Source organism: Staurois parvus, unplaced genomic scaffold (assembly GCF_062004578.1).
Source record: "Staurois parvus isolate SC_StPar_1 unplaced genomic scaffold, SC_StPar_1.0 ptg000051l, whole genome shotgun sequence".
Lineage (NCBI taxonomy): Eukaryota > Metazoa > Chordata > Amphibia > Anura > Ranidae > Staurois > Staurois parvus.
Window position 1 is genome coordinate 2149990 of NW_028317847.1, and position 24011 is coordinate 2174000.

Genomic DNA, 24011 nt, shown 5'->3' on the forward strand with positions numbered 1-24011 from the left:
AGCTGAAGTCACAAGACTGCACTAACTGCTGATGAGAAAAGGTATTTAGCAGTTTATATTTACTAAAATAATTACATTTCCATGTTCTGTGTACTGTGGGAGACCAGATATAGTGAATGCAGGGTCCGGGGTTTCCAGGTATAGTGAATGCGGGGTCCGGGGAGACCGGATATAGTGAATGCAGGGTCCGGGGAGACCGGATATAGTGAATGCAGGGTCCGGGGAGACCGGATATAGTGAATGCAGGGTCCGGGGAGACCGGATATAGTGAATGCAGGGTCCGGGGAGACCGGATATAGTGAATGCAGGGTCCGGGGAGACCGGATATAGTGAATGCAGGGTCCGGGGAGACCGGATATAGTGAATGCAGGGTCCGGGGAGACCGGATATAGTGAATGCAGGGTCCGGGGAGACCGGATATAGTGAATGCAGGGTCCGGGGAGACCGGATATAGTGAATGCAGGGTCCGGGGAGACCGGATATAGTGAATGCAGGGTCCTGGTAGACCAGATATAGTGAATGCAGGGTCCGGGGTTTAGTAACATGTTAATCTCTTCCTGACTGTAACACACAGATGCGGTGATAGGAAAGGTGGGCTTTAACGCTCAGCTGCCGCATTTGTGTCCATGGCGGTCTAAAGTTTTGTACCTAATCAATAAAGCTTAAAATAAATGGGTCTCACGCAAAAGTCCTAGTTTGGAAGTGAAACCAACAACTTTTACTTCTCTTTCATTGTGATAATCCAGGCAATTATTATTCTGCACGCTACACCATTGTGATTCCTTCACCCGTATTAAAAAAGACACTCAGAAAAAGGGAACGATCTTAAATTATAAAAGGCCAATTGTGCTCTTTGCTCTAAATGTCTAGGATAATTATTGTAGATAATGCTTCCAATATTGTACAGGGCATGACTCGGTGTACTCTGCGGTGCAGCCCAATAAAACGTCTTATGTATGTATAATGACTCCAGTATTACACAGGACACTCTGACCCGATCTAATACAAGAACTAATCGTATCATTACGCTTTATTAAAAAATTGTGGGTTTCATTTTCAAATGCAGAATTTTTCTTGAAATATTTTTATTTTAAATGTTATAGGTTAAGGGTCCTGGCACACAGTACTGATGTATGAACGCCGTATCTTCCTTGTAAATTGTTTCTACGCATAAAACATGAGTATGGTCCATATAGTGCATGTGTACACATGTGTATATATGCATGTAAAAATTCTTATAGCTTTACTATGATCTATTGTTAAAGACGTAGCAAACACACATTTTATAATGCAGGGTTTTTATGACAGAAGAGACCCTATTGGTATGTTCTGCCATAAATGCTTCCCCCTGCCTGTCAGCTGTAGTGTGCACTGAGCCATGCATGCGTAGCGCAGTGTACATTAACAGCACACAAGCTGTGCCGCAGCGATATGACTGCAGGGTGCATGCGTGGGAGTTATGTCATTGCGACCTAGCCATACAAGGAAAGGAAAGGAAGACCGGGAGAAGATAGAAGCACCTTGGACCCGCAGGATTGGCGACAGCACAGTCCTGAAGAGCACATTATATCAGGTAAGTCTGTGATAACGGGCTACACAGTCTCATAGGGAAATATGCACAGCTGAGGCTGGCAGTCACCTGCTGTGTTTAGGAGGGGGTGCGGGGCCGTCTCCCGGGATTGACTGGTATTGGCATAGACTGTCAGAAGTGACTTGTGCAGATAGCAGAGGATAGAGGCAGCAGACAGAAATCACATCAAGGTGCTTTCGATTGAGGCTAGTACACATTATTGAAGGATATGCTTTGTTCATTTTTTTTTTTTTTTTTTTCCGCGGTTTACAACTACTTTACGCTTGCATCCACACCTGAGCAGAGTGGGTTTTTTTGTTTTTTCAGGCGTCTTTGCTCATGTAGCAGGCTTCTGGAGTTTTTCCTGTATTGGGCAAGGGGAGGAGAGCAGTTCTATAGGGGAAGGGAGGAATTCTTCAGGCCTAAAAAAAAAAAGTGCAGATTGCGCATTCCCATTCAAGTCTATGGGATCAAAAACACCTGAATATGCTAAAAAAAAACGTAGGGCATGGCGTGTAGGTAGGGTGATTGAGCATACTGCATTATAGGTGTGAAGTGTGAACAGAGATAGTTGGAAAAAAAGGGATTTTGCATAGTCAAGCATAGGGAAAGGAGCATTAAAACTCTGCAATCTGTAGGGGGGGGGGGGGGTAAAGCTGGAACTACACTTTCAGAACCATATTTTTATATGACAACTGATGTTAGGATCCTGAAAGCCTTGGATTCCATAAAGCATACAGTTATATCCTTTAGAGCTTCTTCAGTCTACTTTCCGGTCCATTAGTCTGTAGACAATCTGTACACATAAGTGCACTCATTACTATACTAAGTTTAAAAACGTTTCTCATGGAGAGGGACCTCAGCTTTGCAAAGTAAAACATTCAATGGGCATTTTCATCAGAAATGGCAAAAAATTGCTCTTTTTTTTATATATACCAATAATACTGTCTGATCACGTCTGTGGTGTTCATTTTCCAGCTGAAGACTTCCATGGATGATGAGACTCGGCAGACACAATAGGACCTGATTCAGTATACTCGGCTCACTTATTCAGCCTAGCTAGATGCAAGCAATATTTCTTTGTTCAGAGCAGAAATTGCCGCTCGTGGGCACTGCCAAAAAACAAGGATATGTGCAGCTGCTAAGGAAATAGCAAAAAATGTACTAGGGTCCAAATCTGAAAATTGAATTGAGAAGGTTTTAAAGTGTACCTGCCACCCATCATCATCATCATGGTAGCCGTGATTTTGCAGCACTGTGCCAATACTCCAGACAGCTCACATCAAGTGAAATGAGAATACAAACTATGAATTCACTTGGCTCAAAAGCTGACATCCATTTCACTAAAACTGGTGGTCTTTGACAAGCGTGGTTATAAAAGTCAGGGTTATGCTCGCGCTAGGATCTATTTAGTGCTTCTAAATATCGTCAAAAATTGTGAAAAATAATTATTAATGTAAATAACAATAGTAGCAAATAAATACGACCGGCTGCCGGTTTAAAAAGGTTATGAACCTCTTAAGCTACATAAATACATAAATCAAGTGCTGCCTTGTCACAAAAATTTTTTTACAACCACAACATCAGTGAGTCAATCTCCATTTGTTTCTTCACATAATTGAATCCAAGTGCAAAATTAGTGGAGTCTCTTATAGTGCCATGCAGTATTTCTTACAAGTTCAAATATTTGTGCTGTGCCCCCTGCCAGTGCTCCTCCGCTCACAGTATTATGAAGATTACAAGCCAAATTGCTCATTGGAAGGAACCCCTAGAAACCTCTGGAGGAACCCTAGTTGAGGAATTCTGCTTTAACCAGTTCCCAACCGCGCTATAGCTGAAGGACGGCTACAGTGCGGTTGTCTAGTTCTGGGATGATGTCCATGGACGTCATTCCAGAACACGTCCTCCTGCATGCCCCCAGCGGCGCGCACCCGGCGCCGCCGGTGATCGATGTGTCCTACGAACACAGCTGGTCACGTGATACGGTAAACGGCTAATCACGGCGCCCTTTCACCACGTGATCAGCTGTGTCCAATGACACAGCAGATCACCGGGTAAATACAGTTGCCGGTTATCAGCTGCATTTTCCTCATGCTGTGACAGCATGAGGAAATTACTGCCGAGAATCGACAATTGTCAGAGAAGGGATCAGCACTGATCATCAGTGCCGCCTATCAATGCCACCTACCTGTGCCTCCTATCAGTGCAACCTCATCAACGCACATCAGTGATGGAGAAAATTACTTGTTTGCAAAATTTTATAATAGAAACAAAGAAAAATTTCTTTTTTAAAAATTTTTTTTTTGCTCTTTTTTTGTTTATAGCGCAAAAAAACACCCAGCAGTGATTAAATACCACCAAAACAAAGCTCTATTTGTGTGAAAAAACATTATAAAAATTTCATAAGGGTACAATGTTGCATGACTGTGCAATTGTCATTCAAAGTGCGACAGCGCTGAAAGTTGACCTGGGCAGGAAGGGGGTAGAAGTGCCCAGTAGGCAAGTGGTTATTAAAGCGTATCTAAACCTTAATGATGAACTTCTTCTCTTATTTGCTGTGTTTAATATACCGTTGAATATGGTTTTGTTTAATCTGTTCAATAACTGCAAAAAAAACACCTGTTGATCTCGTCCTAAATTGTCCAGGGTTTTGTGCGCGTTTCTGAATAATCTCAAAAACAGTAACTAGCCATCCTTAACCGGGACTACAGTATAATAATGCTTTGTTGTGGAGATGAGGAGAGTGGGTGTGGTTGAGTAGTTTAGCAAAAAACAACTGGGCAGAACTGGCACCACTTAGTTCATAAAGATGCCATGTGTTGGCAAACCACAGCAGGAATTGGGAGCTGAGTGTATTTCTGGCACTTCCAGGGTTTTCAAATTGAAAATGTATGGGGACTCGTGTATTTATTGAAGAGATATGCTGCATATGTATTTTTTTTATCAATCTTGTCCTGACATACATTGAAAGAGAACTGTATTTATGGCTGCTTTGGGGGTAGGGGTTTTACAGGGACTGTTTATAAATGCTATGGGGATGAGCACTTTTTTGCTGCCAGATTCTAGATATTTGGAACATTCAGCATGGTGTTCTTAAACAACTATAGCATTAATAAAGAAGCGTTACACCTTTCTATCTGTATGGTTCCTTCCAGGGGCGGACTGACAATTCATGGGGCCCCCGGGCAATAGGGGATCATGGGGCCCCTGTGTCCTTGCCCAAACTCAAAAAACCTATGAAAAAGGTACCAGGGGCATCTCATGGGGCCCCCTACTGAACCCGGGCCCTCGGGCAGTGCCCGAGTTTCCAAATGGTCAGTCTGCCCCTGAATCCTTCTAATTTCATTATATTTTCATTCAATGCTATTTTTCAGTCTGTAAATCTTTTCACTCTGCAGGCTAGATGTAATCTGTGATAGAGCTGCATTCTATCATATCTTCAGTATCCATAAAGAATGATAGGTTATTGTTTGGGACATTGTAGAACCAGTAGATCCAGAACAATCCATGAAGATCTCTAGGCACCAGCTAGCTTTGCTTAGGTAAAATTCACTGTCACTCTGTGGGCAATGCTGAGCACTTTCATTTAGACTGCAGTCCCTACAATCGTTGATACCAAGTTCCTCCGCTTTTCGTTTTCTTGTTACTGGGCACGTTTGGCACCCTTATGTGTAATTTCATGCATTAAAATCTTTTAAACTAGGGCTGGATCATTACTCACACTTTAATTGCTAGAACAACTGCTGTGGTTGAACGAAAAGTGCACTTTTATAAGAAATGTGTATTGCCATTCTATCTTTTCGTCTGCAGCTATAAGTGAAATAAAGCAGTGTGAATCTTTATTACCAACTACCTGGTCAACACAGCCTTTTCAAATGCAGAATATTTCAAGGAATGGAGGTGGATGGGTGCCCATTTTAACTTTGCAGTGTGAGAGTGTAAGGTTTACTGGTTTGAAGTCTCACCTATATCAGCCTCCTTTAGGCCTACCAGTAATTAGAGGCCCTCGGGGCATATGGTCCGATGCTATATACTACGAACCAGGGTACTTCCTAGCAACCCTCAGAGAGATAAAGTTCAAGTACCGTGTCTGATGACTTCAGGAGGCAAGTCTCTAGGCCAGGATTTCCCAACTAGGGTTCCTCCAGAGATTGCTAAGGGTTCCTTGAGAAATTAGCAGTTTCTGGCTCCCAGATAAATTCCCACTGACTCCATTGATCTTTTTAGCTATGTGTAAGGGGGTAAATATTTCCAATGACCACAAGTGTAAGAACATTCTTCCCACTGTCCATCACAGTAATGCATCATGACTTGTAGATATAGTAATTATTAATAGGGATTTCCTGAGACTGGAAAGTTATTTCAAGGGTTCCTCTGTGTTGAAAAGGTCAAGAAAGGCTGCTCTAGATAGAGCGACCAGGCTAGTTGTTGGCTTGACTCCAAACTAGCAGTGGTCCAAGCTGTCTGGGTCTCAGGGAACCCCTGCTAATAATTACTATAGCCACAGCTCACAGTACATAGGCTTGAAGGTCACTGGGAAGAATTTTCCTTACATTTGTGGGTATTGGGAAGACTGATCCTCCTTACAGATAGCTGAAAAAGATCAATGGTGTCAGTGGGAACTTATCTGTGAGGCAGAAATTGCTCATGGAACTCCTAGCAATCTCTCAAGGAAACCTAAGGTTTCATGGAACCCTGGTTGAGAAAGGCTGGTCTAGATGGACACACAACTTCCTATCACATCTACAATCTGCCTTGAACCTCAAGGGTACACTGAGCGTTAACTTACATTTTATCCCTTATTTGTCATCCTAGAGTCCCCAAGACTATTCTCACTTTGTTCCTCCCTCTCTCTCAGGCTATTGTTCTCTGGCGCACTTTCTGTCTTTTCTTCTATCTCTGTATTCAGACAACAAAAATAATCATTAAAAATATAACAAAACCTATCAACGTAGACAATGTTCTCGAAGAAAGATTTGGCCAGACTGGCCACCAACCAGCTCATACCTATAGATATCTTTTCATTTATATGCAACTCTGGAATACATGACTAGCTGTATCCAAGGAAGTGATGGATTTCATAAACCTTTAATTGAATGTTTTCTCTTTACAAGTTACAATCTCCAGTCCCTTTAAAGTGTTGCTAAACCCTCATAATAGAAAAAACTATCAATAAATGCTGTGTGGCATGCTGTTCATACTTACTCAGTCACTATGAGATTCATTTCTGTATTCTGCAAAATAAACTGGTTGATCCTGCTGTTCTCTATCTCCTCCTTCTGTCCATGTCCCCAATGCAGCTAGAGATTTTGCAGAACAGTGTTGGCAGCTCTACACATGCTCAGTTTTCAGTGAGTTTCTATGCTGAGCATTTCTTCCCTATCACATCTGAGCAGCCCATGTGGGCGTATACACAGTGGTAAATGACAGCCCACTCCCTCCTCCTCCTCCTCCATGCTCACTATCCAGCTAAAAACAATAGGGGCAGGATATTACATCTTGATCGATGGAGGCTTTACCTCCCTATTCTAAGACATAGGCTGGAGAGGCATGACACAGCCTGTGAATGACAGAAATGCCATGGTCCACACCATGCTAATGCAAAAAGATAATACAAATTTGATTTCAAATATGTATTTGTATGACAATTTAAACTAGTATATCTATATTAATTAATTGTTTTTATTCTGTATTCCAAAGGCTGTTTTTTTGTTTTGAACATGTGACCAGCAGCAGAGGACTAGAAGCTCCTCCTGCTTATGTTTCCCTGCAGACAGGCTGAGAAAGATCTGGGTCATGTGACAGCTACTGTATATATTGATTAGGAAAAAGGTACTTAGATGTTTTTTTATTAAAATAATTACAGTGCCATCATCCACATACAGAAATAGAAGGGACAATGTAAATTAAACAGTGTGTGTTTTGTATCACTTTATTAATTTACATATTTTCCATCTTCTCTCTACCATGCCAAAAGCCCTACATTTTCCTATAGCTCTCCTTTCTGTATTCATATTAAATAGTCTGAATTTGTCTTTGTTCTCTCTGAAGGTTGGTATGACAAAAACTGAATTATAAACTAGGGTTCATTATACTGTCTTTTATACAGAACTGCCAACTCTGCGCTTTATATACAGGCTTTCTGTTCTTCCATGATGTCTTTGAATATATACAGGCTTGTTCAGTAAGGCAGTACAAAGTGCAGCAAGCCCTAGCAGTTTACAGTAGTCACGTCAGTTTAGAGATGTTTTCTGATTGGTTCCTGTACTTTATTGGAGCTTATAAATAGTACTTGCTCTTGGCTTTTCCTTACATAATTACAGAATAGAGCAGAGAGACCATCTCTAAGTTGGACCTCCTTCTCCTGTGACAAATTGCTGGCATTAGAGCCTACAGAGGCTATACTACTGTTTTCGGGATTACCTGATGCCCATGTTCTACACATTTATTATCTTTTTCTATATATATCCTCAGAATCATTTGGTACTGTGGACCCTGTTCCATTTGGGGTGGCTATCCAGGAAGTCCCTACATTTGAGAGGCGGGTATGATAGTCTCACCTATGAGAAGGTAACAGCAGCATCCATTGACTATTGTGGAGGGAGGCCTGGTAAATTTTGGATGTGATTTGGTTTCCATATTGCTAGATACATACCATGTATTTTTGTGTTCCAGCTTGTACATTCCAGGAGGTCCCTGATTTATACTGGGAACACACCTACTGAATATACGGTTCACACAAATATTAAGCAGGAAACCTACGGAAATCCAGGATAACTATTCTATCACCACACCACTCTGCCTTATATGGTGCTCTGTTGGCTAAGATGACCCTTAATTGAAGACGCTAAGTGTTTTTAAACATGATTTTATTTTTTATTTTTTTCATATGTACACCGTGCTTATGTTTAACCTCCCCATGATCTATGTGATCAAATAAAGTATTGTTAAATTCATTTGAATTCATATTACTCCGCGTGGATCTTGTAGAAACCTTCTTTTTCAGATAGGCGTGTTCTTGTCACACTATCATATTGTTTAAGAGGCTACTATAGCCATTTTGCAATTGATGGGGGCATTGTCCTCAAGTTCCATGGCAAAGTCTTATCCAAGAGTGCATTTCGAAGGCCAGGTGCCTAAGAGTGAAAAGTGGCATTCTTTGGGCTTTTCGTGTTGTATGTAGGGTTGAGGTTGGTCTTTGATTGGTATTGCTTCAAGAGTAGATCGGTAAAACTGCCAGAACAATTCTACAAAGATACCATGGGTGGTGGATACCATTCTGTAATGCTAAGCTCTGCCTTCTTTTACCATTATGCCATTGTTATATGCCTATTACCAATACAGCTCTATCATTATAGGTTGTGTTTGGTTTTTGTTCAGAATTATTCCTGTTTTTGTTGCTGCTGCACCAAAGCTGCACTTGCACTCTTTAAGCCTGGATTCACACTTCTGTGGTGCGGAACATTGCATTTGATTCGCGCAGGGACTGCACCACATTCCTGTGCAAATCACATGTGAATTCTGTGTGTTGCATTTAGAGCCATACGTTTTTGTATGGCTCAAATTTTACCGCATCCGCACCAAAACAGTGCAGGACCCTTTATTTTGTCCACACTAGAATCGGATTGCATGGGTATTCACACCCATGCGATCCAATTCTGCACATTGCATCGTGTTTTGCGAACCGAATTCGGGGTGTTGTTAACATACACACCTGCAGCGGTTCACATGAACAGGGTACAACTATGATGCGGTGCAGAATTCGCACAGAAACCAGGGCAAAATCTGCACCACATCATTGTAAACCCAGGCTCAAGGTTGCCAAGCCATTGCATTGTTGGATAGCATTGGTGGTGTATTAGAGCTCAAAATGAGATTTGTTTATTGGACTGGAGGCTACCATAGTGCCTACAAGAACATAGTCCAGAAAAAAAAGAATGGGGAAGACTTTTTTCTCTTTTTTTTCTGTTCTAAAACATATCAAACAAAAATGCAAGGATAGTATGAACCCCGCCCCTCCCCAATTACCTCCTTTTTGGAAAGTAGACACCCCAGGATTACCTCATTTTTTGCCACAATTTTGTGGAAATGAAGAAAATTGCTTATATTGATGTGGTTAAGACATGGTGCAATAGGTATCTGCATCATAGGCCATACACTGGGTAAGGAGGTAAAGGGGTTTGTATACAGGTCACATACAGTGGGAGGATGGAGATAAGTGGTTAACGTGCCACTGTGTAGGATAAGGGTTGTGAAGGTGTTAATAAACAGGTCACATACAGAGACTGTGGATGTGTAGGATAGAAGGGGAAGTGAGGTAAAACAGTTAAAAGAAAAAATAAAAAGACCCTACAGTGGGTGAAAATGAATGGAACAGTAGTTGCTACTGATCCATTCATTTATTCCCCATTCGTGAATTATTGATAGTTCCTGTACTTCCTCTGTTGGACAGGGGAAGAATCAACAATGAAAAGCATTTACAGTTCTGATCACTGTGATTGGTCATCATAGTAATCACATGGTACAGAGCCACTCAGATCGGCTCTGTATACCGTGTCTCTGAACCAAGCTGTCTAATGACAGGGGGATGCTTTAGCACAAAGATGGCCGGAAAGGTGCAAGATTATGCCTTTGTTGTTTCCCGCTCTAATCACTGTATCAAAAAGGGGAAATGGGCTATTCTTGTGGCTCGCAATTTGTCCTACCATGGCATAGCTGTATGTATTGGAAAAAAGGACTTATTGCTAAATTCAAATTCCTCCCAGGTCTGTTGAAGGGAATTTAGAATCTCATCTTTTTCTCACTGCTCTGACTCTCCACCTCATCTAATCAGAGAACGCTTTTTATACCTTGAGAGAATGCAAAGTGGTTCCTAAATGGTGACCGTGACGAACAAGCCACCTCCTCTCTCCTCCAAGTTTTTTTTACAACACTTTTTGGTTTGCTTCATGTGAGCAGGTGTGATTGTGAGACAAATGGATTTGTGGATCTGGAGTTTTGTTGCCAGCACCTGACATACTAAAAACGTTGTGCCCCGTGGCAGTGTCAGTGTTGTCATTTTTAAAAAAGACGAGTAGATACAGATGGTGCATCTATTATCAAGTCCTTCTGACGTGTCATTGACGAGTACTTGGCGTGCTTCCTATCTGGAAATGGTTCTCGGTGTGAGATGTAGCCAGCATTTGTGATTCTTGTTTCAGAACAGATTAATGGTAAAAAATAATTTAACTGAGTCACCCTCTAAATTTTATAGACTAGTCATCCAGTCCAACTGACTTTGCACATGGGCAGTTCAGGGGTCAGATGGTGCCTGTTTACCCCAATGATGTCTGATGTCTTCTGATGGGATTTAATTATGTCGTTATGTTTTGTTTTTTATTTATAAGTGAGGAAAACTCTTTAAAACAGACAAGGTAAAACCAGGTAACGGTAGCATCTCATCTTCACTTCCCTAAAGAGTAAGAGTGTTCTTTTACTTCCTACTGGTGAAGCCTATCCTTGGGCGTAATAGGTATAGAAAAGAGAGCCACATTCATCATGCTATTTTTTGTTGGGTGGGGAGATGTCCAGACGTGTGATGTTATTTTAATGCACAATTTGAGCACTTTGTGCTTTAATTTTTTGTGTGTAGTATTTGTCCTCCATGTTGTGCTTTGAATGTGCCATGAACTGTTTTGAGGAAAAAGTGACGTGCTACCTGTCATTGTTTGCCCAAGCACCACTGGTCTTTGAGGGTGTAGAGCCCCAACAGAAAATACCCTAAAGCGCTTTTAGACCTCGTGTGATTGGGAGGTCTTGGAAGGAGGTGAGCCTCAATTTCTGCACGTAGTGTCTGCATACTTGGGGACATTCTGGGATAAGGAGGATCTTAGAGCAGGATTCTCAACCCTAGGGTCCATCCATAGTTTGCTAGGGGTTCCTTGAGCAATTTCTGCCTCCCAGATAAATTCAAGAATTGTAGATATAGTATTTTTTAACAGGGGTTCCTTTAGACCGGAAAGTTGCTTCAAGGGTTCCTCTGTGTTGAAAAGGGTGAGAGGCTGTCTTAGAGGGTGGTTTTGGCACCAGGTGTGCTTTCACTGAATGTGTTTTCATGCTATCTGATCAGTTAGGATTGAGTATATACAGAGAGCACTGTTTGATTCTCATTTTATGCTTTGTAAATGCTATCAACCCTTATGAAGAGAGAGAGCTTTGTGATACCTGCCAACAGTCCATATGCTACAGGTCATAGAGGGTTTGAGACCCAGCAGGAGACCTCTTTGAGCTCTTGTTTGACCTCCTTTGTACAGAGAGGCCATATAAGGATTGTCCATTTGCACATAGGCTGTTTGCATGCAAGGTGACACTCAGAAACAAAGTTTGATTCTTATCAATGTATTAATTTTAAGCACTGATTAATGGACACATTGATGGACATTTTTTGATGTATTATTTGTTGCACTGTACCAATGTGGTTTTTTTTTTTACTATCCAATATTTTTTATTGAAAATATTAAGTACATAGAACAGAGATCTTGTCAACAATAAAAATAGAATCTCAGGTTATCACCAGCACAACATAGAAGTATATAAAAATGAAGACAAAAATTGTCCAGATAAACATGAGTCGTTCAAGTAGGAAAATATACAATAAACAATAGCCTAGGAAGGCAGGAAACACATAGGGAATTTATTAGGAATTCCCATTCTTAGCCATGTTAACATTCAAGTAGAGAGCCACAGGTGTGGTCAGGATAATCAATACACTGGAGAAGGGGAAACCAATGAAGGGGAGGGGGTTTGGAAGAGGAACAAGAGACTGGAAAATGTAAGAAGAAGAAAAAAGTGTCCCTATGCCTGAGAGTATAATCTTAATAGGGGCCCCAAAGGGTCCCTCATCCTTCATCAAAGAAAGAAGAAGAAACAGAGAAAAGATGTAGAGAAAAAAATTGAAGGGAAAAAAAGGTCAGCCAGGAAGAGGTTAAGGAACTGACAAGTACCGAATCCACAGGTCCCATGATCTGTTGAATTTCTTAGTGTTACAATGGAGGATACAGGTGAGTTTGTCATTGACCATAATCCAGCTAAGCTTTTGCTTCACATAGTCAAATGGTACAACCGACCATTGCCAATGATTGGTGATAGTAATTAGTGCTGCCAGGAGCATATAAGTAATGAGTTTCATGGATTATTCTTGGATATCGTCCAGTATCTTATGGAAGAGGACTGCCTCTGGGGATCTGCTAATATTCACTCTCATCACTGAATAAATAAAGCTAAACATCTTAATCCAAAATCTAGTCACTATGGCATTGCCATGATACTGTATGTGACACATGGTCCCAATTGTCCACAACGCAGGAAGCAGGCAGGCAATGTAGTAGGATGCATTTTGGCAATACAGGTGGGACTAAGTACTAAAGCAAAAGAGTTTTTATAGTTAGATTCGATTGATGTGGTGTTGATGGCTATTTTAGACCAGGTATAAGCCATATGCTGCCAGTCAGGTAATTCCCAAGTAAAATTCAGGTCCCACTCCCCTTGGATCATATATAAAAGTTTGGTAGTTGGGTCGTTGAGGGAAACCTATATCACAGACATATGTCCCCTCAGAAGGCCTCTTGCTTGACAATTCAAAAAAGGTGAGCGTAAGGAGTCCATCCAATAAGGCAAGCTTAGATTGTAGGAAAGATCGAAGTTGATAATATCGAAACGTTTCACTAGAGGGCATCTGTGACTTTTCTACAAAATATTGCAAGTAGTATGGTTGGTGCCCGTTAAGATGGTTCCCAATCTGCAGAAGGCCCTTGTTAAACCACCACTGGAATGGAGTAGGTGCTAACCCTGGGACAAACCGTGGGTTACAGAAAACTGTAGCTAAGGGGGTATGTAAAGATGCTAGTGGTTTCTGATGCTATATCCTATCCCAAACATCCAAGGAATCAGATAAAGTAGGGCATAATATAGGAGGACGTAAATGGCTAGGGAGCCACATCAAGGAGCCAATTGGAAAAGGATGACAAGAAAGAGCTTCAATAGAGACCCATAAAGGTGTTGGACCCTTATCCAGAGTATTTATTTTATTTATTTATTATAGGGTACTTATACAGCGCTGTCAATTTACACAGCGCTTTACATATATATAGTACATTCACATCAGTCCCTAACCCTCAAGGGGTGTACAATCTAAGGTCCCTAACTCACATTCATACATACACATACTAGGGCCAATTTAGACAGGAGCCAGTTAGCCTACCAGTATTGTTTTGTTTAATTTACTTGTCTGCAATCTCTTGGGGAAATCCCCCTTCCCATCACAGTGCTACCATCCACACAACAGGAAGGGGGGCCAAAGCTCTGCCATGGAGGTTCAACAAAAATAATTTTTTAAAAATATGACACCTTTTTAAGTTATTACAAATTCCCCAAAAAGAAAAACAACAGAGGACCTGAAAAAACAGACAGAGCAGGAAACCAAGAGGAAGAAACCTAATAATCATGAATTGTCAGTCATCCCGCGGTCTCACCTTTTCTTCTATGTATCATTTTGATCTGTTTTCAACCTTAATTGATATCAACAGATTTGTTGGGAGACTTTTACTCAGAAAGCAAGGCAAGGCATTTCTTTTGGCAAGGAATGTGATAGCATTAGCCCGAGGGAGGATAATGACAGTAATGATTTATGTATGGGTAACACTCCTTTTCTTTTGTCCAATTTATGTGACACATTAAACTTGGAACAAATACAAATATTATCTACTGCTAGTCTTTGTGGAGTGGATAGTAGTGCCCTTACTTCGAGAGACAGGTATTTATATCCTATTCATGCTAGAAGCACTGCGATAGAAAATTTTCAGGCGTAGAAAGTGAACTGATGGATTTAAAATCTGTGTCTAATATCTCAATACAGGAAGCTCAGGCATTAGAACATCTTAAAAATCTAAGGATCTGGTGATTCAGGGAGCTGATAAAGGTGGGGCAGTTGTGATATTATAAAAAAAACAAAAAGCAATATTCTATTGAAGCTTTGAAGCTGAATGACTGTTCCACTTAACACCTTAAATCAGATCCCACCAAACACTTTAGTATAGTTTTACAGAATTTGATTAATAGAGGAAAAAATATGGGAATAATAAGTCCTAAAACTGCAGAATATCCTATGGTACAGGATCCAGTTATGCCAATTTTTTCATTTTTTGCCAAAAGTACACAAAATGGGAGAGCCAATGTGTGGCCACCCAATTGTAGCTGATAGAAGTTCTCTCCTGGAACAGCTAAGTGAATGGGTAGACAAACCTCTCCAACCATTGATTCTCCGGTTGCTGGATACATCAAGGATACAAAAACAGTGCTTCCACATATCCAAAAAGTTAATTAGATCTCCATCTTTTTGTGGGTTACACCTAGACGTGAAAACTCTGTACTCGAGTATCCCCCACCACCTAGCTTTATGGACAGATAAATACCATTTAAAGCAAAACCGCTCCTATTCAGTGGAGCTACTTGAATATTTGCTGCAATGCATTGAATATCTCCTAACTCACATTTTTGTTACATTCGATGACTCTTTTTACATTCAATCACGTGGAGCATAGATGGGAGCAAAGTTCTTGCCATCTATAGCGAATTAATTTATGGGATAGTGGGAGGAACAATTTTCTTTTTACACACCAGAACCCATATGCCAGATATTTGTATTGGTTTGATCTCTATATAGGCGACCTCCTAGTCATATGGGAGGGTGACACTGTCATCTTGAAGGAATTTGTGGTATATTAAAATAACTTCAATCTTGCATTCACCCACAATTTCTATGTTACGTCTGAATATTTTTTAGATGTTGTTCTATAGAGTAATCTGGAGACTGAATCCATTGCCTCAACAACTTTTTGCAAGTCGTGTATGGAAAATACCACCTTATATGCAACCAGTTGCCATCCGTTTCACACGATTAAAGTCATACTAGTGGGGAAGTTCATCCGAGCAATTGTTTGAATAGTGAACTTTTTGACAGAGATTCAGAAAACATTAAAAATAGACTCCTAGACAGAGGCTTCCCCATCTGTAGTATAGAAAGTGGTAGGAGGATTTTTGAGATCGGATTTATCTTTTGGGCGAGTGGGAAACTGTCAAGGTCCTACCTTTTCCCAGAGGTTATGTTACTCCATGTGCTGGCATCCATCTTGGATTTCTGCTGAGCATGGTGGGAAGCTTTTATGCCTTCAGGTCTCTGAGGTCCATCCCCCATAGGGGTGTGGCTGAGTACATATAAGCCTGTGATCCGCACATGCTCTTTGCACTTGTGTCTTTGTCTTGCTACAGCTCTGTGTATATGCTCGTGACTCTTCTGGTATCTGACTCGGCTTGTGACTAAGACCATTCTCTGTGTTTTCCTTCGATCTGACCTTCCGTTGCTGAACCCGGCCCGTGACCTGTGATTCTCTGTCTACTGTTCTGTACTGTTTTATCCCGTTGTTGTCGACCCGGCTTGCCTGACTACGCTATTGTCATTCTCACCAGCTACACGCCATTTGCGGCGGCCATTACCGCAGCCGGGGTGTCTCGGGGGCCGCGACCTGGTTCCTGGCTGCGTCAAGTCCATCCCCACCATCAGGGGCCCTGGTGAAGGGCAGCCTGGGACTTGGACTCCGCGCCCTGAGGGACTTCGGTCTGTTGGTGGTGGTTGTCGAGTGTGTTACCCTGCCACTAGGCCTACCTGTCCGTTCCACAGCCCTGCCCTGACAGAAACTCCGAAAAGGAGAGAGATCATTTATATAGTAAGCAGGATGAGGATAAAAAAGTTACTTTTGTTACTACTTTTTCAAAAGAATATCACTCTATTGTAAACATCATTACGAAAAATCTACCGATTTTATACACAAAGAGTTATATGCTGTTTTGTGACATGGTTGTAGATTCTCAAGTCAGAGAGCACCCACATTAGGCACACTTCTCTCTCCAAGTCTGTTCAGCTCAAACATTAAAGCGTCCACCTAGATATCCTGCACAGGCTCTTATGCTGGTGGTATTAAAACTTGTAGGTATTGTTCTTTGAACCCATGCACCAAACATTTTGATTCTTTAACAACTGGTGAAAGCTTTAGGATTAGACATTTATTAACTGTGGTGCCACCTATGCAGTGTATCTCTTGTGCTGTTCATCAAGGCATTTGCAGTATGTGGAATTCATTATATGCTTTCTTAGAAACCGTATTGGTGAACATTTTTGTGACTCGATGAATTCGCAAGCAAAGCAAATTTCTAGTGTCTCATAACATTTTAAGGTTGTGCGTGGGGGAGGGGCACTACCCCTTTCTGATTTTTATGGCATTGGAAGGGTGTATGCACCAGTAAGAGGAGGGTATAGACATTGTGAACTATTACAGAGAGAGGCATGGTGGATACATAAATTGCAGACCAGATCACCTCGGGGGTCAATCCTCAGGTGGAATCTGGATCTGCATTCAGGTTCACTTTTTTTTTTTTTTTCCATTTTGCCATTTCTGTTCCCCTTGAGTGCTATATGCCACATATACTATACATGCGTTATATACCGTTCAGCCACATTTGTATTAACATTTATTTTATTTTAATTTTTTCTGTACTTTTTTCGTTTGTAATCACAGTTGTCATTGGATGCTTTTTTTCTATTGAAGTTCACAGCAACCCACCCTCTTCCTTGCATGTGCAGGTGTATTCATTTCCACTAATTTTAGAAGACAGGTTGGGCTGCTGTGTCTCTGTATATCTGTTTTGTCATTTTTAATGTAACTAAGCTATAAGGTCTTTTTCTGGACTGAAACGCATTTGCATTGCTTGTGCTGTGGAACCTTTTTTACTCCTTGTCATAATAAAGAAGAGATTATTTTACTTTCACCTGGTTGATGACATGAATTAAACAACAAAACAATCTGGCAAAAATTCCAACCTTTCTCATTCAACCAAGGAGAGCAAATCAACAGTTTCACCTAAAGCAGAACTCCAGCAAAAAAATTAAAATTATAGTCCAGTAAAAGTTCAAATTAAAAAGCTGCAATATTGACCTTTAATCAAATACTGTATCCCACAAGAAGTCCTGCCCACAGTAAGATGGCACTCTGCCAGCAGGTTCTATGACAGCCAGTGTTCAGCCCACGTCTAGTGAGCCTAGACTGTCATGGGCACACCCTCTGAGGGTGCATCATCATGCCACCTAAGCTCACAGTACTGCTTTACTGAATGTCGCTCAAATGTCATTATGTAGGCAGTGTTAAATGATGTAGTACTGACTGCCCATTGCCACCACTGTAGAAGGAAAAGGTCCTGTGATAGTTTCAGACTAACAAGAGGATTAAAAAAAATTACCCAAATCCTTTAAATAGTTGCAGGGGACGGCTTCAAGAGGGGGTGGGATTGTCTTTTACAGATCTGGAGATCACCTTCAATTGCTTCATATTCTCATGTTACCTTTGTCCCCCTGCCAGGGCAACTATCCTGTACCTCCAAGTGTAAGAGAACATTGAGCTCTCTTGGCTTTCTCCAGAATGAAGCACTGGATGCCCAAGTCAACCAAGCATCAGGTTTGAGTGTTGTCAGGTGGGGATGGGAAGAGAGTCCTCAGCCCCATGTAAGCTTAAACCAAATTAACTTGAAGTGTATACACAGCTGGGGAGCTGGGCAAATAAATATGTTGCTTTACTCTGCTTGGGCATAGCAAAGCTTCACTTTAAGCTGTCTATCACCTACATATGTGAAAAAAACAATAATTGATTATTGTTCCCCCTGAAATGAGGAACATTGACCGTAGCATAAGAATTGTATTCATATGAAAGCAGAGGAGAAGGGGGTGATGAGAAGCCCTTGCAGACGTCACTGGCACTGCTTATATCATAGGGAAACAACAGTGATCATCAGGGCAGGTTTTCTGTGTTGGCTGATCTGATCCTACTGACGGGAACTAGTTATTGGGGTTGGTAGACATGAGATCATCACCCAATCCACGGGAAAAGAGATACTCTCAGAACTGTATAATTGAGAATGCTGAACATTTCCGTCTAAAGCTGTGGTATTTACTTTGTGTCCTCGAGGGCAGCTGGTCCAAGCTCTTATGGAGGTGCATCTATATTTGGTGATAGAACTCAGAAGTTCTAATCTCTTGAAACCAACCCCATTTCAAAGCATGCCTTTATTGTGTCATTCAGACTTCCCCTCTCCTGCTTATGTGGGCAGGAATTGAGAGCTTTCCATTGATATTGCCTGTCAGACAGTGATAAAACCTACCCATGAACCCCATCACCCCCAACATCACCCAGATTTTTCACTCCCCACATTAGCTTCCAATTAAATGGAAGATATCCTTCAAGATTAGCCTATTTATTTAATAAGCCCTAAATAACTTGGGGGGGGGGGGCATATCTGGCAGTTTAGTTTCCCACACTCCTTTCACTTCTTCAAGAAAGGGAAATTACATGTGCTCGAGTAATCCTAAAATGTTTAGGATCTTGTGAATTCTGCCATGCAGCAACCACAATATGGAACTCCCTACCATCACTTTTCTGGAAAGTCCCCTTTCTGGATGTCTTGTAAAGCAGACGCAAGACACATCTATTCACCCTGGTTTATAGCAATGGCTGACAAATCTTCTGCTTCAAAGACCACAACACCGGTTTGAACAGCAATTTGAGCCCCCAGGGAGAAAAATGCCTTAGAAATATAATTATTATTATTAATGGGCCACTCCAGAAGAGTGCCAACTGCATTGTGAACTCTTATTTTCATAAATGTTAGCATTGCCGATAGGAATCTGAAGGACTAACCTTTGCTTTCCAAAACTGGTAATCCTATCTTGGGCTGACCTATCCCCACCTAACCAACCCACCCCCCATCCCACATACCTAAAAATCATCTTTATACATTCCTTAAATCTAGCAGTATTTTGGCCGATTACATGACATCACAGGCCCTTCTTTTCCTCCAGAATCGGCTATGGGTGGACCTTACTTCTTAACAGAGCGGTAATACTAGGAGTCCAGGCTGGCTTGATGGCAAGAAGCATGTAACCAACATACCAAGAATCTCCAGAGTGGGTCCAAAGCTTTATCCAGCGATCACATCATGGTGTGGCAACGTTTCGGAGCCAAGTAGGACGCCTTCATCAGGTCACATGCCTGAGGGAAGGGGTCCTGCATGGCTCCGAAACTTCGCTATCGTTACCATGATGTGATCACTGAATAAAGCTTTGGTCCGACTCTGGAGATTCTTGGTATGCTGGTTACATACTTCTTGCCTTGAATGTCTTTGGGTTCCAGCCAGTTGGCCGCGACAGTACTCATTTATACTTACAGCCAACTTCAGGAACGTGTGCACTGGGAATATTTGTACTTGGTCAGGTTGGCTTGATGACCCACCCCCATGGCATGTGTCTTTGATGGCTTGGATTCCTGGAAAGTGGATTGCATGACACCAGGTGAGAAGGTGTCAGAGGAGTGGTGGTGGATCGTAGAGCAGCCTGCAGGTAACAGAGTCAGAGAGAAGGTGAGTATTGAGGGTTTTTTTTTATTGTTACCAATACCATAATCCTTATATATATTTTGCTCCATAAAGGTGGAGATAGGCTCTAAGGTAGGCCTTTAATCTGCTTCTACTGTTGTGGGTGGATAGACATGAAATGATGCCTGCACTGATAGAGTAAAAATAGCCCAATTATTGCTCTTGTTTCTCCGGAACATCTTTGCTTTACAATAGCATGTGTCCTGAACAGTGAGTGCCAGCCCCAAGCTGATTTACATATAAATAGCAAAGTGCATTGAATATAATCTTTTTTTACTTAAAGCTGTTAAATTACACTTTCAGGTTTCCAACCTCATGCCGTCAGCTCTGTGACTTTTCCTGAACCGTAATCTTAATGATAACACTGAACAACAAAAACTTTTTAGCGAGGCTGCAGCGGCAGATCATTTTCTGAAGCTGCTGTGGTAAGAATTAATCAGCGCTATTGTCATATGTGCAGTTCACCATTGTCCCGCTATCAGTGCAATCAGAAATTACTTTGTGAGCTTCATAGTGCAGCTCTGTAAACACATTAAAATGATGGAATTCTGGGAATTGTCTTTGGTTTGTGTGATAAATGAGTTCCCCGTTATTCTTTTTCTGTTCTTCTTTCTGTAATATAATTAGAATTACAGTGAAATGACATTGGATTTTATATGTATTAGAGATACTATACAGTCAGACATTAAAGGCTTAAAGCAGAACTCCAGACAAAACAAAATAAAAATGAAATAAAGTGGTACTAAACCCAAAAGCAAACATGTATTATATTGCAGATTACCAATTAAGTGTGATGGCTGGGTTTTTTTTTAGGTTTTCTTTCTTCTATTTTCATCTGGTGATCCAGCCAGTAAGTCTGCTGTTTTTCAAAAGCACAAGCTCTCCAGCAGAATGTCAGTTACAGATCAGGGACAAATCATTAACACTGACAGAGGCGCTTACAATGATCAGCTTTTATTAATGCATGTAAAACCTTTATCTTAGAAGGAATAAAACTGTTGGAATTCAGCATTAACCCCTTGGCGCCGGCACCTCGCGGACCTTTAAGGGTTTCAGAAGCTGGGAGGGGTTTTAGGGTCATGTGACTGCCGTAATTCGCTGTCACGGCGTTCACATGATCAGGAAAGGTCCCAATCGAAAGAGGAGATCGGGACCTTTCCGTGAGTACCGAACATGTGTGCTGGGAGCGTGCAGGGCGCGCTCTCAGCACATATGTTTTTCTTAATTGCACGCAAATGTGCAGCCGCTCGGCGTCAAGGCCCAGACACCGGGAGGCTGCACATTTGTGTACGGCCGGTGCGAAGAGGTTAATTTGTTATTGTATTTAAAGCTGCTGATACATTTAACACTATTCCTCTGCCCCCCCCCTCCACACACACACACACCCAGACAGACAATGCTACTGTTTGCTGTGCCTCCTATGCTCATTCATCCAGAGTAGTGTCTCACTAATACAGAAGGTGTGTTCCTGGCCAGATAACCAGGTGAAAACGGAGATAAAAGCCTGCCAAAGGAAACTATGCACTATAGTAAATTTTTAGTTTTGGATTTAATACAGCGTTTAAAGATTACAATCATTTTTAAATAAAAAATAAAATATAATAAAACACTAAATAAAGCTCAAATAATGACATGGGCAGCTGCACCCACTGTCACACTAAGCCATTCAAATCAGTGGGGCCTTGCTGCAACTGTGAGCCTGCGAGCCAAATGCTAGGTCCGTGTTGTAGCGCATTAGTTCAATTATAAACTGCTGTTCGGAAGAAGATTAAACACACAGCAGAATCTCCTCCTGAATGCTTAATGGCAGCTGCTTACCCGCCCTCTGAAAAGCAATCCACCGCAGATCATTGCATTGGCTAGTGTGAACCTAGCCTAAAATGGAGCAGTGTGGGCTTGTACAGCTATACTGTGTATCTGTATAAAAAAACGAAAAGAGCTGAGAAGTGTGCATATAGTATTCATTTTCTACGCTGACGTTTTTAACCACTTCAAGTCCGGACACTTTTACCCCCTTCCTGTCCAGGGCAATTTTCAGCTTTCAGCGCTATCACACTTTGAATGACAATTGCATGGCCATGCAATACTGTACCCATATGAATTTTTTACCATTTTTTTGAGACAGATAAAGATTTATTTTGGTGGTATTTATTCTCCGCTGGGATTTTTATTTTTTTTGCTATGTAAATGAAAACGTCCAAAAATTTTGAAAAAAAAATGTTTTAAATAAAATTTAGCAAATAAATAATATATCTTGGCCAAAATGTATTCCGTTATTTTTTTAGTAAAAAAAAAATCAAAATTAGTTTATAACCAAAAATTATAATTTTTAAACATTTTTTTTTACATTTTTATTTTTTTTTTTTATATTTTTTATTTGAATTTTTTTTTTTTTACATACTGTCACCCTAGCAGTAGTGTCACCATGGTGGGGGGGGGGGGGGGGGGGTGATGAAGATTTTTTTTTTTTACACTGATTGCTTTTACACTCATATAGGATGTAAAAGCAATCATTTCTCTTTCTCTCTGTCTGCATTCTTGCAGTCATTGAGAAGTACTGAGTGAGCTGTGATTGGTCACAGCTTGTCACATGGTACAAGGCTGTTGTGAATAGCCTTGTACCATGTGACCTCTGTGATCATTCACAGATTTCACACGTAGTAAGCAATGATGTCACAAGTGACATCTTGCTTACTACTTTGCATGTGATCACTGATTGGCCAATCAGTGATCACATGATCGGGACCTCGTACAGAGGTCCCGTCCGATGATCGGTGTTTCACTGTGTCCAGAGGACACAGCGGGCATCGGATCGCGGTGCTGCGCACTCCCAGGGAGCGCGCACAGCTAGAAAAGGCGGGTGCCGTTTATGAACGGCAACCCGCCCCTGCACTGCCACCGCCTGCCGTTTATAAACCGCAGGCGGACGGCAAGTGGTTAATAACGTTTTCAGATTTTTGCTTTCAGCAGACCAGCCAGTTTTGCATTTTAGGATCTAAGGCTCCATGTACACTGCAGCTGATAAACTCACGTTCAGGAGCTTTTCTGCGTTTTTTTTTTTTCAGCAGCCCCTGAACTCTCCCTAATGTATTCCTATGTGTCCATGTACACATCGTCGTTTACAGTCTTTTTTTTGAACGCACCAAACTTGCATTCAGGAGTAGATTTTATCAGCGTTCCAAACGTGTGTAAATGCGGCTAACCGCGTTTTATGAGCATTTGCATTTGGAAAATGTTTTTAACTCTTCCATTTCCAGATGCTGTCCAGAGCCTTTTTTCATTATGAAAAATGCATGCAAAGTGTTTTCCCTGTACTCAAATGGACCTGGTACACCATATTGTGAGGTTTCACATGAAAGAAAATGTCAGACACTGCTGCAATCATTTCTGCACAGAAATGAGCTGGAACACATCCAAACACCACAAAGAAAAGACAGATATTCTCAACAAATACTGCTCTCTCTGCTTCTACTCTCTCTATTTCTCTCAAAATTTCTGAAATAGTTAATTTTTTTTTACTGTTTTTCAGTGCATTCTGGGCATTTTGAAGGTCTCCTGAGGTTATCTTTAAAAAACGCTTCTAAACACAAACGCTCATAAACGTGGTATGCAAATGCAGCTAAACAGACGTTTTTTAACCTACGTTTTCCAGCAGTTTTCATCATTCAGAAGTGTTTTTTTCCAAATGTCCTGAGTACATGGAGCCTAATACTGTATATTTATAGTATAGCTAAAGACAACCCTTTCATTTTTTTTTTCTTCGGATAGAGTGGAGAGGGATTTGAGCACCTGGCAGCTTTTATTGTTGTTTGTGTCCTCAGTAGGGAGATTCATCCTCTCTATTTGTTCCAGTGACCGCTATCATCAAATGTGAAAGAAAATCCCTAATTTTTAGTTATCCCCAGGACAGTAATAGAGGGGAAATCTTCGA

At 41.2% G+C, this 24011-nt stretch overlaps 1 protein-coding gene and 1 long non-coding RNA gene across 3 annotated transcripts in view; both read left to right on the forward strand.

Annotated features, from left to right (window-relative positions):
* Positions 1-24011, forward strand: part of RUNDC3B (RUN domain containing 3B) — a 346416-nt gene that overhangs the window by 48417 nt on the left and 273988 nt on the right. The gene's annotated exons all lie outside the window — the stretch shown is intronic.
* On the forward strand, positions 8019-8526 carry LOC149470181 (uncharacterized). Its single transcript, XR_016310054.1, has 2 exons — positions 8019-8140; positions 8246-8526. It is a non-coding gene; the product is annotated as an uncharacterized LOC149470181 (long non-coding RNA).